A 13,281-nucleotide genomic window follows, 5' to 3' on the forward strand; every position below is an offset into this window, starting at 1 on the left:
TTGATCCTACAAAACAACTCTGAGAGGTAAGTATTATTACACCCACTTATGGATGAACCTCAGTGGCATGGTAAAAGTTAAGTATCTTTCCAAAGGCTATAATATGCCAAATAAGTGGCAGAACTGTGCTGTAAGCTTAGGCAGTCTGGTGATCTTTACTTCTGTTTACATCTGCTACATAGACTCTCGCCCTTGACTATATAACATACTAATTTCATTGCTTTCCCTGCATTCAGTTAAATTCAAAATCAGGTTCTGAGAAACACATATAGCATAGTGATTAGGAGGTGACAATGATTCCAACTTTGGTAAGTAATCCCTAAATTTGTGAAGAATTGAATTTAATTAGAGCCTTCTTAGATTGAAAGTGAATCATTAATTTGTATTATCCAGTGCTGCATTCCTTCTAGGATAGGCCATATTAAATGGAGGGTGGGAAATATGCCTGAATTTCAGCTATTCGAACTAGTTTGGTACTGCTAAAGTACCAAGAATGGCCCAAGGTAAGCAGTTTTTGTGTGTGAGCTTAATTTTTTTTTTAAGTAAGTACTATAGTTTGTGCCTAGGAAATAGGTACGTTTAAGGAAAAAAACCACAGTACTATTGTCACACATTTAAAAAAAATTAAATTCTTTACATCATCCAGTATCTAGTAAATGTTCCAATTTCCCTTGTCCCACACATTGGGTGTTTTATTTTTAGTTGGTTTGTCTGAATTAGGATCCAAATAAAGACCTCACATTGTGATTGCTATCATTTAAGTATTTTTAAATATATATATATTAAATTAAATATATATATCCTCTTAATATTTTATCCTCTTAAACATTTTTTTCTTTATTTACCATTTATACTTTGCATGTTGAAATTGAGTTGGTTCTGAAATGTTTCTAAACAAGTAGATTTTGGTGAAGTAACCTTTTAGTGTAGCTTAAATGTTTATCTTCATTTTCTATGAATTGGTAGTAGAATTAAATCATGATATGATTTGGATTTGACTTTGGGAAGAGGGTAAGACTTTATAGGTTGTGTGGTTGTCCTTCCAGAGACATAACACCTGAGGGTCTCTAAGGCTTAAGTTTGAAAGATGAGCTTTAAAAAGAATCTGGAATTTAATACACTTAGTAGATTATAGTGATTACTATTAAGTACTCAACCACTTTCATACACATGGATTTTTTAAAAATTTTTTCTAATTAGAGTAGATGAAGTCCCTAGTTTTAAGACTTACTTCTAGCTAATATAGCTTATTCAACAATTATGTGTATGCTAGATGTTAGGTAACCCAAACTTTGTGAAGCTGACAATCTAAAGATATACCCTTAGCTTTTCCACAACCTGGTGTATGTATATGACAATTTAGGTAACAGAAGAGGCATTATCTCTATACTTACAGCTTTGGATTTCACCATATAGCTTACTTGTAAGAGCTGGGTAGAGTTCTGCTCTGCCTTGCCCATTGCCTGCTATTTTCTCATTAAGGATTAAACCTTCCCCATTATTCAAGATACCCCTCATTTGAGGGAATCAAGCTTAATGGCCCATTCACCACTAGCATACATTGAAAAGAGTTATTCTTGCTTGTCCACTGAATGCTGACTGTTCCCCACAACTAGAGTTTAAAAATGCCTGAATGGACCCAGTATCTAGTAACCTGGCCCAATGTGATCCTATAGAGGGAGGGGTTGGGGGACTAACAAAAAACTAAATACCAGTCACTGGATATAAGCAATCAAAAACTGCTCAAAAGTACCAAGGAGGCAGATGACTGCCACTGAAAAACTGAATTAAAGAATAAGGGCTGGAGATGTAGCTCAGCAGTAAGGACACTTGTCTTGCATGTGTGAGGCTCTGGGTGCAATCGCCAGCACCAATGGAAAAAAAAAAGAAGTTTTAAAACTATATCCTCCAGTATGAAGTTGTATTATATTGATAGAGTAAAAACAAGCTATGTGAAGAGTAATTTGAGAATAAGATTCTTGGAACTAAACATGACTGTATAAACAAAATGCAACAGACAAAACAGAATGGATACTGCCAAAACTTGAATGCATTGCCAAGTAATTTGTTGCATATGGATATGCCACAGTTTATCTGTTCATCTACCGATGGATATTTGGGTTGTTTCCAGGGTTTTGCTATTATGAATAAAGCTGCTATGTAAGTCTTTGGAAAACAGTTTGACAGCTTCTTTAAAAATTAAATATGTACTTACCATACAACCCATCCATTTCACTAATAGTTATTTACTCAGAAAAATAAAGACATATGTTCAAAGTGGTTTATGCCATTGTATATTCATGCCAGCAGTGTTTGAGAATTCTGGTTGCCTCATACTTGGTTTTATCACTTGTAATTTGTAATCATTCTAGAGAGAATATAGAGGGAGTAAGAGATAAGTGAGTGAACTGAATATTTGGTGACACAATGGATTGTGGTAGTCATTTGTTCAAGTGTTTTTGAAGTGTTGTTCAAGTATTTCTGGATCTGAAGTACACATGATAGGATTACACTTCTTGGCCTCCTTGTATTTGGGTAGGGACATGTGACCAGTTGGCAAATATTATAGGTTGAATCTTTAAAAAAAAAAAAAAAAAATATATATATATATATATATATATTTCACTATGTTCAATAGCAACATGCCTGTTAAAGTTTGTATGAGGTTACTCTGAAAACCATACACTTGACAAAGAAGTCTGTACATTTGTCAAAGGTAATTTTGCTTAAGAGGCTGTAGTTTTATTACTTTACATGCATGTTCATTTACCAAATGGCTATAGAGGTCTTCTGGATCATTCATTTCATGTTCACAGAGCTGACACATACTGACATTGCAGCTGTTCTCCTGGAAATGTGGTAGAGTTCACTCACACCAATAGAGGTGATCACTAAAGTGGGTTTCTGCAGTATGCCAGCTGAGGCTCTCAAAAATTACTGTCCTGTAATCACAGTTTATAAGTTTAGGGATCATCTTCATGTAGTTTGGCATGTGCAATCAGAAGCATGTTTGTACAGAAGCTTTCCTTGTATACTTAACACACACTTGAATCAGTATGCTTATGCTTCAGATCACATGCTTAAATCAGAAAAATGTTTACTATTGAATTCGCAAAGTTCACCTTTATAGAGGCCACTTCTATAAGCTCTCAGTAAAGGCCATTTCTGCTGGGCAGTCACATTCAAAGCTAGGCTCTTGTCAAGAATTTTACAGTTTAGCTAGTGGTTTTTCTTTCATCAGTTTGTTCTTGGAGCCTCTCTGGGGAATTGTCTTATGTCTGTATGTCATCATCCTCAGAAATCATATGTATTTCTGAAATAATTGGGACATCTTCGGCAGTGTGAATTTCTGTAGGACTCTCCTTGAGTTTACTGGTTCATTGATCCAGGTGAGTCACACTCAATCACGAATTTCTACATTAGATTTTTCACCTCATCCACACTTGTGCTGCACACCTCTTAGTTTGGATCTTAAATCTACTCCAAAGGTCTGTATGTTGAAGTGTTGGCCCCAGCCCATAGCTCTATGGGGAGGTAGTGGAACCTTTGGAGAGTGGGGTCTAAGACAAGGAAGTTGAGGTCACTATTGAGCATGCTATTGAAGGGATATTGGGACCCCAGCTCCTTTCTGTCTTTTTTCTTCCTGACCACTATGAAAGGAATAGCGCTCTTCTGCCACATACTCCTACCACGATGTACTATGCTACCTCAGGCCCAAAGCAACAGGGCCAAGTGACCATGGACCGAAAGCTCTGAAATCTGAAGTCATAATCCAAAATAAACCTTTTCCATTGTTAACCAGTTGATTATCTCAGGTATTTTGTCACAGCAACAGAAAGCTAACACTGAAAATTGGTAACAAGAATGGGATTGATACTGTGACTATTCCTGATATGGTTTAGCAGCTTTTGGAATTAGTTTGTGGAGGAGTTTGGAAAAGTTTGGAGAAGTGAGCTAGAGAAAGCCTAGAATGCAATAAGTGGAGCTTAGTGGGTGTTTCTAATGAGGGGTTAAAAAAATAATGCTGATATAAACTGAGTAAAGGTAATGCTTATGATGTTTCATATGGAAATAAAGACTCAATTAAGAATTGCACTAAAGGCCATCCTTTTTACACTGGCAAAGAATTTGGATACATTGTGTTTGTGCACTGAGACTTTGTGGGAACAGAATTGAAAGGTGATGGACTAGTTAATCCAGTAGAGAAAATTACAAGGCAGCAAACTATGCAGACAGTGATATGGGTATTACTGAATAGTTTTAGCCAAACATGCTATAAGAATCCAGAGCAAGGGAAACAGAGCACAAAACTTTGGAAAACTTGCAGTTGACTATAAAAGGAGTATGCTTAAAGGTGCTGTCAAGCATGTGAAGTTGCTCAAGAGATCAACATCATTAAAAAGGCAACTACTTTGCACCAGGACAATAGAAAAGATAACTTGAAGCATCTTGGCAATCCTCACTGTTTAAGTGAAAGTATAAACTCATGCTACTTCTGCAGGACTGTCTAGGATACTGTTTGTCCAATGATTCATTTTATTTCTCAGAAACTGCTTGTCTTGATTCAAGCAGCCCGGACACAGCACAGACCTTGGTGTCATCCTTGTGAAATTGGTTTTGCAGGCATGCAGAATGCAAAAGTTATGGGATCTTAACTTTCACCAAGGTTTCAAAATTTCATCTGAAGCCTATGCAGTGTGTGGCAGGGTCAGAGTTCCTGAAAGCAGCATGTGACATGGTGATGCATGAAGCTGTGAGTGAATCTGAAGCTGCAAAGGAGACTCCAGGAAATTAGAGAGCCAGGAAAGTGGAATGCCTGCCAAGGGCAGCTGCAGCAAAAGAAGGTAACCAGCAAGGCCACAGGGGCAGGGCGGCCCAAGCCCTTGGGAACCCACATTCTGCCACAGTGTGTCCTGGTTGCCAGACATGGAGACTTAGCATTTAATGTTTGCCCCCCACCCCCTGGTTTCTGTCTTGCTTTGGTATGATTCTTCCTTTCTGTGTCTCTATCCCTCCCTTTTAGAATAGGAAAGTTTACCCTATGCCTGTCCTACCATTGTAGCATTGTTGTTTTGTTTTAATAGGGGCTCACAGCCTTGAGTTTCAGAGGAGACTTTGGACTAGGACTTTTGAGCAGTGCTATTTTTGAATTGTTAAGACTTTGGCAACTCTTGGAGATGGACTGAATGCATTTTGTATTGTGAGATGGACATGAACCTTTGGGGGCCACAGGTGGAATGGTATAGTTTGGGGATCTTAAATGTCCCACAGTGGCCCATGTGCTTGTCCCCAGCCATGGCACTGTTGAAAGGTGGTGGAGCCATTTTGAGGTGGAGCTCGGTGGAAGAAAGTTAGGTCTTTGGGGGCATCCCTTTGAAGGAGATAATGGAACACCAGCCCCTCCTTTCTCTTGGCTTCCCACTTGCCATGAGGTAAGCAGCTTTCTTCACCACGTGCTCTTGCCAGGATATGCTGTATTGCAACTGGCCAACCAACCATAAATCAGTATCTCTAAAACTGTGAGCCAAAATAAAACTTCTCTCCTAGTAAGTTGTTTATTTTAGGTATTTTGTCAAAGTGATAGAAAGCTGACTAACACAGCCAGTAACTTGTGAGTAGAAATGCCATGTATCATTTCTAGTCAGAGATTCATTGCCCTCCAAAGTTTTCCCTTCCATGGAGACCAAAAGCACTGCAGGTTAGACTTTTCTATTAGCTTGGATCACAGACTGAGAATGACAGAATCCCAGTCCAACTTGTGGTGCTCATGCAACATGAGAAATAAATTTTCAAACCCAAGAAGTTTTTGAGTTATTTGCACAGTATGATCTAAATTTATTCTTACAGAAAAATTCCTGACTTTCTCAACTTACCTATAGCTATGGAATTACATGTTAATTTGTCTTTTAATTTTCTACATAGGACTTTCACTGTTTTTAAACTAAGTCTTATAATATCTAAGTCAATTGACTGAGCAGTTGAAAATGTGTAAGACACTAAGGTGGCCTCAATGATTCCCACTTCTCGGTTGTCATGCCTGCTCTAATCTACTCTTAGGTGTAGGCTGGACTCAGATTCTCTTAAAATTATTAGAATGTAGCAGAAATAATGGGATATCACTTTCAAGGTTACACTTTTCTTCCACTTTGGATGCCCACTCTCTCTTGCTCTGGAGGAAACCAGCTGCCATGTTAAGAGCTGCTGTATGGAGAGGCACATGTGGCAAGAAAGTTATGCCTCATCAACCTCCAGCAAGGTCCTGCAGCCTAGCAAAACCACACAAGTGAACCTCGAAGTGGGCTCTCCTCCAATGGAACCTTGAGATTGCATCCTTGTGAAAGACCCTCAGCCACAGGTATCCTTCTAAGACTCCAGGATTCCTGACTCATAGAAATAGATAATGAATGCTGTAGTTTTAATTTATTAAGTTTTGGGATAATTTCTTAAGCAGCCAAAGACAAGTAATACAAATAGAGAGACATTAAGTGCCAGTTGGCCCAGGACAAACCCAGTTTGCACTTTTTACTCCAAAATGGTCATGAACGACACTCACTTTTCCTCTTTAAAACATCCCAGGTAAGATTGCTTTATTGATAGACTCAACTGAGATTATGATGTAACCAAGTATTCACTTATTTCTGAAATATTCTTTCCCAACCATAGCCAAGGTTTTTAAAATTCATTGATAGCATTTTATTCTTGAAAATATTTTTTTAAAAATTCTAGTCAATTACAATAGATGAGAAATAACAGGTAGGATGTTCAGCAATCTAATGGATATGTTACCCGGAAATCCTTTGTCTCCAAGCACCTTCTAACTAAATCTCTGCCAGACTTGTAGATGAAATTTTTGAGGTGCCCCTTATTTTATACACAACTACCCTTTATTCTACTTGTCTGAAAGATTGTGAACTAGGTACTCTCTGGTTGGTGTCTGGTTAAGAAATCATAGTAAAATTTCTATGAGTTTTTTGGGCTTATATGCATCCATCACGAAATTAAACTTCACCCACCCACAAACATAAACTTTTTATTTGGGTCACAAATGACATTAACAAAAAAAAAAAAAGTCTCAAATATGTGTGATCTTCCCAGAACAATAAGTCTTTATAAAACACTTCAGTTATATATTGTTCCCTCAATTCACATTTAAAACCTTTAAAAACTTAATGTTTTAGAATAATATGACTAGGGTTACAAAAACAATAGAGTTCCCATGTACTTTTCACCCAGCTTCCCCCAATAATAGCATCTTATATAATCATGGTAAGTTGTCCAAACTAGGAAATTGGCAAAGGCACAATATTAACTATAGTTTTTACATGAATTCATTTTGGATTGTGTGTAGTTCTATGAAATTTTTATCACATATATAGATTCATGTAACCATCACCCTGATGGAGATGCTCAGTGTTCCATCATCATCAGACAATTCCCTCATACTCCTCCTTTAGAGCCATACCCTAATCCTAACTCATGACAGCCACTTGTCTGTTCACCATAGCTATAATTTTGTCGTTTCAAGAATGATAGTAAATGGAATCACACAATACGTACCTTTTTGAGGTAGGCTTTTTCCCACAGCATGACAGCCTTGACATCCATCTAAGTTATTACAAATAGCAAATAGTTTCATTTCTTTTTATTGTTAGGTAGCATACTAGGTTTTTAATCCATCCACCCATTTAAGGACTTAACATATTGTTTCTAGTTTTTGTCTGTTATAAACAAGGCTATTGAATATTCATATACAGATTCTTGCATTTATGTAAGCTTTTCACAGTGGCATAATACAAAGTTGTATGATAGGTATGTGTATAACTTTATAAGAAACTGCCAAACTGTTTCCCAGAAGGGCTGTACCATTCTACATTCCTGTCAGTAATATGAGAGATCCAATTGCCCTGCATTCTTGCCAGCACTCTATTTTTATTTTAATAGATGTATAGTGGTATCTCATTATGACTTTATTTTATATTTCCCAAAATAGCTAATGGTTTAATCATCTCTTCATGTACTTATTTGCCATTTATGTATCCATGAAGTATCTAGTGAATCTTTGACTTACTTTCTGATCAGATTGTTTCTTACTGTTTAGAGTTCTTTCCTAGCTGAATACTAGTTGTTTATTAGATAGGTGATTTGCAATTATGTTTCCCATCCTGTTGTGTTCTCGTCTTACCAGGCTTTTTAATTGTGATATAATCTCTAAGTTACCAATTTGGGGTTTTATGGATCATACTTTGTGTCAAACATAACTTTTAAAATTCTAGAAGAAAAGAATAATTTATATCCAGATATTTTCCCTTGCAATTGCTCCTTCCAAACTTGATTTTTCCGAGTTTCTTATTTCCTTTTTACCTGAAGAACTTATTTTACTCATTATTTTTTAGCCGTTGCACTGGCACACACCTGTAATTTTAGATCCTTAGGAGGCTTGAAGCAGGAGGATTGCCAGCCTCAGCAACTTAACAAGACCCTGTCTGAAAAACCTAGAAGGCCTGTATTTCAGTGGCAGAGTGCCCCTGGATTCAATTCCTAGTACCCATCCCTACCCCACAAATATTCCTTTAGATGAGATCTGCTGGTGATAATTTCTTAGTTTTCTTAGTCCAATAATGTCTAATGTCTTCATTTTATCAAATTGTTTTCTGAGGGATACTTTTACCTGATATAGAATTCTAGGTGACAGTTCTTTTCTTTCAGCACTCGAATATGTCCTGCCATTTCCTTTTGGCCTCTTTGACTTCTGATAAGAAATCTACTATGATCTTGTTACTTTCAAGATTTTTTTTTCTTTTTCAGTTATTTGATTATATATCTGAAAATGAGTTTTGGGGGGCTTGTTTTCGCTTCACTCAACTTCTTGAATCTATATGTCTTCTGGCAAATTCGGGAAGTTTCTAGCCATTATTTCTTCAAACATGGTTTCATTGCCCCACTTTTCTAGAACTCCATGACTCTTAGACCTTTTATTATTGTCCCACAAATCTGAGGTTCTGTTCATTTTTCAATTCAATTTATATTCTGTTCAGATTGGATAACCCTAAAGATCAAGTTTACTGATTCTTTCATTTGTCATCTACATTCTTCTTTTGACTCTAGTGAGTTTGCTGTAGTTTTTAATCCTAAAATTTGTATTTGGATCTATATAATACTTAAAGTGAGATTGTTCTGGTCCTTGATATTAGTAATAATTTTGCATTCTATCCAGGACATTTTGAGTAGTGTAAGATTCTGGTTCCTACTTAAATCTTGCTTATTTTGTAAGGGAAGTAAAAACATTCATTCATGTTAGGTTTAGGTCTGAGGTGCACCCCAAAAGCTTATGTGAGAGACAATGCAAGAAAGTTTAGAGATGAAATGATTGGGTTATGAGATTCTTAACCTAATCAGTGCATTAACCCACTGATAAGGATTAACTGGGTGGTAACTGTAGGCAAGTAGAGTGTGGCTGAAGGAGGTGGGGGGGGGGGCGTCCCTTTGAGGTATATATTATATCCCTGCTGAAGAACTTTGGAGCTTCCTGGTACCATGTCCTGAGCTGCTTTGTTCCACCATACCCCTCTGCCATGATGTTCTGCCTCCCCTCAGGCCCAGAGTGATGGAATTGGACATCTGTGGATTGAGATCTCCAAATTAACTTTTCCTCTTCTAAAATTGTTCTTGTCAGGTCTTCTGGTTATGGTAGGGAAGAAGCTGATGCACAGTTCAGAATGCATGTTCTGGCCCGCTTTCATAAGCTAGACAGTTTAATTTTCAAAGCCATGCACAATCTGCTTGGGTCTGCCCAGGACATCCTACAAATATTTAAAGAATTATTTTCTCAAGTTCCTTTCTCTCCATAATCCTCCTTCAACCTGTAGTTAGGATGGGTAGGGGGGAACTGCCACTTTACAGCTGGTCACTCAGTGCAGGACAGGGATGGTCTACAGGACTTATTCCACAGCCTCAGCCAGACTCAGTGATAGGGGGATGGGTATTTTTCCCCCATGGTATTTTCCTGGAATAGGATAAATATAATCAAATGGGCCTTTTCCTACTGAGTCATTTTTTTCACATTCCTTTGGAATGCTCAGCCCATGAAGAAAAGTAACATGTATGCCATGTTCTAAGCCTGTTAGATTTGTTTTTAAAACATAGAAAATAACAGTTCTATAACAAACACTGCATACAGACTGCTCAGTATTGATCATTGTTAACACTGTATTTCTTATGCAACTTCTTTTTTGTGGTGCTAAGGATCAAACCCAGGGCTTTGCATATGGTAGGCAAGTGCTCTACCACTGAAATACGTCCTCAACCCCTGTATTTTATTTCTTAAAAGAAGAAAATAATATAAATGAAATTGATAAACTTGGCATGCTTCCCATTCCCCTCTAGAAATTATCATGACTCTTTTTTTAAGATATATGTATAACGGTACATTCTGACATGTATACATGGGGTGCAACCCATTACAATTTTGATCCCATTATTGTGGTTGAACATGAAGTACAGTTATACTGATAGTGTATTCATACATCATGACTTTATTGATGCCTTTTCACTTTATTTACATGTACACATAGGTAAGGATGCACGCAGGTAGCTATAAACAAAATGTATTTCAAGTATTATAATGAAAATTTATACAAATGACATCTTGTATGTATTCTGAACTGGCTCATTCAGCTTTATCCTTTAGGATAGCCTTCTCTTTTAATAGGTAAATTTAATCACCTTACATTTAAGACATTATTTTCCATATTTAGTATTTTGAATGTTTTTCAAAATCCATTTTTTTTATTATAAACTTAATTTACTTAAATTTTAATCTCATAGTGACTCATCTGTGAATACATTTTCTTTTTACTTTTTATTGGTTCTTGAAAGTTGTATATAACATTAGGGTTCATTTTGACAAAATTATAAAAGCCTGGAATATAATTTGTTCCAATTCAGTGTCCAATACTTCCCCTTTCCTCTTCCCTCCCTCTACTGATCTTTCTGCTATTTATAGCTTTTTTTAATGTAGTGTCTTGTGGATATACATGGTGAGATTCACTGCTGATATATTCATGTATATATATATATACACACACACACACACACACACAGGAAAATTAGGTCAGATTAATTCCTCTGTTCTTTATCACATCCATCCTCCCTTCAATTCAGTCCCTTTTGTCTACTCCACTGATCTTTCTTCTATATTTTAACACACACACCTTATTGTGAATTAGCTTCCAGATATCAGAGAAAACATTTGACTGACATTTGACTTTTGTGGACTGTTTTATTTCACTTAGCATGATAGTCTCCAGTTCTATCCATTTACCAGCAAATGCTATCATGTCATTCTTCTTTATGGCTAATACTCCATTGTGTATATACCACATTTTCTTTATCCATTGATCTGTTGAAGGGCATCTAGGTTGGCTCCTTAGTTTGGGTCATTGTTCATAGAGGAATCTCTATACTGCTTCCCAGAGTGGTTGCACTAATTTGCAGTCAGTCCCACCAACACTGTGTAAGTGTACCTTTTTCCCCTACCTCCTCACCAACATTTGTTGTTTATATTCTTGGTAATTCTGACTGGAGTGAGATGCAATCTCAATGTAGTTTTAATTTGCATCTCCCCAATTGCTAAAGATGTTAAACATTTTTTCAAATATATTTGCTGATCATTTTTTTGGTGTAAAGTTTTCTGAGTTCTTTATATATTCTGGATATTAATGCCTTGAGGAAGTGGTGGCAAAGATTTTCTCCCATTCTGTAGGCTCTTTCTTCATGTTCTTAAATTGCTTCCTTTGCTGTGCAGTAAAATTATACTACAGACCTATTATAACAGCAGCATAGTACTGGCATGAAAATGAGCATGAAAACTAATGGAACAGAAGACAGACAAACCCACATGAATACAGTTATCTGCTATTAGACAATGATGCCAAAAACATACATTGGAGAAATGATAGTCTTTTTAACAAATGGTGCTGGCAATACTGGAAATCCTTATATAGAAGAATGAAATTTAACCCCTCCCTCTCACCCCACATAAAAGTCAACTCAAAGTGGATCAGAGTTCTAGGAATTAGACCAGAAACTGCCACATGTAGAAGAAAATGTAGACCCAATATACCAACATGTCAGCACAGAAACCAACTTCCTTAATGAGACTAAGCACATGAAATAAAAGGGATGGCATCAAATTTACTGACCAGTTTTGTCTATTTCTTCACTCATTGTTTCTTATTGAGTACTTTAAGATGTTTTGTACCTTTAGACCTTTTGATAACAGTCTACGAACAGGAAATTTTCTCAATCTTCGTAGGTCTGAAAATGCCTTTAGATTTTACAGTGGTTTTTAAAATTTGACTGGGTTTACAATTCTATTGTTAGCATCTTGTATTCTGGCATGTATTGTTGAAAAAATTGGATGTTAATTTGTCACTTCTTTGAAGGATGTATTTTCTAATAGCTTCTGAGTTTCACTGAAACTAATATAAGTCTAATAATTTGTTTTCTTTTAGAACTCATTGTTCTTCAAATTGAAACTATACATCTTCTGTTCTGGACAGTTTTTTTTTTTTTTTTTTTTTTTTTTTAAATACTGCCTCTCTCCCAGTTTCTTTCCTGAACTGCTAGAAATTTTCAGTTTAACCTCCCTAACCTAATATTTGTTACATTACCCCTCATTATTCCTTCTGTGCTGTGTTCTGATTCCTTCACATCATTCTTTCATTAAATTTTCTCATTTGTCTGTTTAATCCATCTAAATAAGTTCTTTTACTTCCGGGTTTGTTTGTTTTCCAGTTTTTCTGTTCTTATTTAATAATATTTTCTCATTTGTGAATTTTAGTCTTTCCATTATCTCTGAGCATTTAAACATATTTCAAAGCCCTAATATTTCCCATTTAATAATTCTTGGTGCTTAACATTGAATTTCAAAATTTTGAATCTGTGAACTCATGTATTTGTAAGTTCATCTTTCAAAGAAGTTTTCTTCAGAGAAGCTTTTGTTCATTGCATGGTTATGGACAGTTTCTTCCTTTGGAGAATTTTCTTCTGGGGTAGAGAATTTTCTTTTAGGACCTTGCATAGTTTCCTGAAACTGAACAAGATGTTATATTTTTGTTGAATGTGACTTCACTATATACATGATCTGAATTGGTTTCTGCAGTAACACGCAGTCAAGTTTCTTGTTGGGTGACTTTGTTTCAACCCATGGCCTGAGGTGGGAAATTTGTTTCCTGCTATTACCCTGGGTTAGTACTTACCATTCATACTCTGAGGTAAATG

At 36.3% G+C, this 13,281-nt stretch overlaps 1 protein-coding gene and 1 long non-coding RNA gene across 3 annotated transcripts in view; both read right to left on the bottom strand.

Moving 5' to 3' along the window:
- Positions 1–13,281, bottom strand: part of LOC306645380 — a 268,819-nt gene that overhangs the window by 64,179 nt on the left and 191,359 nt on the right. The gene's annotated exons all lie outside the window — the stretch shown is intronic.
- GLDC (glycine decarboxylase) overlaps positions 451–13,281 on the bottom strand; it is a 114,361-nt gene continuing 101,530 nt past the window's right edge. The window contains exon 26 of one of the 2 annotated variants that reach the window (XM_079113023.1): positions 451–13,093. The gene's annotated coding sequence lies outside the window, so the exon portion shown is untranslated. The remainder of the gene's footprint in view (positions 13,094–13,281) is intronic. The other variant, XM_079113022.1, reaches the window with a different exon arrangement.

Source organism: Sciurus vulgaris (assembly GCF_902686455.1).
Source record: "Sciurus vulgaris genome assembly, chromosome: 15".
Taxonomy (NCBI): domain Eukaryota; kingdom Metazoa; phylum Chordata; class Mammalia; order Rodentia; family Sciuridae; genus Sciurus; species Sciurus vulgaris.